This window comes from Bactrocera tryoni, chromosome 1 (genome assembly GCF_016617805.1).
Source record: "Bactrocera tryoni isolate S06 chromosome 1, CSIRO_BtryS06_freeze2, whole genome shotgun sequence".
NCBI classification, from domain to species: domain Eukaryota; kingdom Metazoa; phylum Arthropoda; class Insecta; order Diptera; family Tephritidae; genus Bactrocera; species Bactrocera tryoni.
In genome coordinates, this window is record NC_052499.1 from 57,306,989 (window position 1) to 57,309,332 (window position 2,344).

Consider the following 2,344-nt stretch of genomic DNA (forward strand, 5'->3'; position numbering starts at 1 on the left):
TCATCCACATCTTAAAGTCTGATAGAAGTTATATATTTATATGTATGTATGTATAAATAAGCTTCTTTTTTATAACCGATTCCGGACTATCGCGGGCCACTGTTACCGCTCATTTTGGAAGATTTTCTAAAGCGTATAAAGGCGTTCGTCTCAAACGGATTTTCTCATTCAAAATCTATAGATTCAAAACCATTGGTAAAAATTATTCAAAAGGATCGAGAACGCGTTGACGACGAACCCCGTTCAGGAAGGCCATCAACATCAACTAAATAAAATAAAGGAATTGGTGCTTGAGAATCGACGCTTAACAGTCAAAGATCTTATTGGCATGGTTGGAATATCGGAAGGATCAGTAAAAACCATTTTGAAAGTTCATTGGGCCTAAGAATAGTTAAAACACAATTGGTTCCAAGCTCTAAGTTTTTTCGAAAAACAGCATCGCATTAACGTCTGTGAAAAAATGCTTTCCGATTATCAGGATGTCTTGAAACGTATTATTACAGGCGATAAATTTCGGATATATGCCTCCGACACGGAAACAGATAATCAATCGGTCTAATATCGTGTCAAAGGTGAGTCATAAATAAAGGTTATATTGACAGTTGTCGGCGATTATCGAGGTGTGGAGCACTCCGAATTTCTTCCGACCGACCAAACTAGGTGTTATGCGTGGTTTACGCAAAGCTATTCGTTAAAAGAGGCTGGAATTATGGACCGACAACTCTTGATTTTCGCACCACGATAGAGCACCGTCGCATACTGCACTGATTCTCGTGAATGCCATATGTATGTTCAACTAATATCGTGCCACAACCACCTTATATGCCTGATTTAGCACCATATGACTTCTGGCTATACAAGAAACTCAAACGACCGCTACGGGAAAACCGTTTTAAGTCAATTGAAGGCATTAAACGTGAATCTCCACGCGAATTAAAAGCAACTCCGGAAATTAACTTTAACAACTGTTTCGAGGATTGGAAAATTGGACTGAGAGGAACAACATAGATTTTGAAGAATAAATTAAGAGCTTTAAAGTTATGACCAAAGTCTTACTATTTTTTGCTCGTAGACGTATAGAAGAGTAAATGAGAATCATGAAAACAAAGAGCACAACAGAAATCGATCAAAAATGACCATCAACATTTTCGGGCCTCCCGCAGCGTCGAATTAAGATGTGTCGAATTGAATTATTTGTCGATCAGCTGAACAAGAAGCGTTTAAACGCATTAAAACGAGCAGCTTTTCGGGCAGGTAACCACGCAGTGAACCGATGAATTGCTAAATTGAAATGAGGTGAAACTAAATGGTGAATGAAGCATGCTTGTATGTGTGGAAATACATAAATATGTATGTATGTATGTATGCATGTAGGTTTAATGTGGTCAAGAGGTATTTATGTCTGGAAGTGTTTATGTATGAAGGCTTTTTTGTAGAATTAGAACTTTTGAAAAGTTAGCCTAAGGTTTTTAGGATGTATAGAGGGTATAAAAAATGTATGTATGTATAAGCAAATTTAAAAAAAAAATTGAATTTAATAAAATTAATAAAATAAAAACATCTATATTAAATATAACATATTTATACCTATATATAGTATATACATATGTACATACATATACATATGTATGTATAAGTAAAAGTCCATTAAATAAAAGCAAGAGCCCAAGCTCATGTCGTAAAGCAGATGAGGTGACAAATATGTAGTGAGCACTCAAAAGAGCAAAAATAAGACACTTTCAGTCCGCTGCTTTTCAGATGAAAATACAAATGTCAGTGTTACATTTACATTTATATTTATAGATGAACGTCGGTATGTATTTTCAAAGGGTAACTACATGAGTATCGCTGTTTAGAATTTATACATACATATAAGAGTACATGTTTGGTAGACAAGCATACATACATATGTATGTATTTACATGCATATGTATATGCATAAATATATATGTACATATATACACTCACACTAATCGGTACCTCAGCTCATTGAAATGTACTCGTAGAGCTGAAAAATTTGGCGACACAATCGAGCTCGTAAATGACAGCCTGTGTAGCTACATGTGCTGAGGCTCTACAGCAGGCGCCCGGCCAAGCGGTCAGACCACCAGCATTGAGTGGCAAATATAGGTAGCTAGTGTGGAAGTTGGCTTAACCCGTGAGTGCTCGAAATATTTAAATTCAAAAAGAAATTAAAAAGTATTTGTAGCAGACAGATGTATGTATGTATAAGTAGTATATTTATGTACGAATATATACTTATGTAGGTAAAAACTGCATAAAAGAAAATAAAAAAATTCGGATTCTTGAAAAAAAAAATGTAAAAAATTTACTCGAATGATTT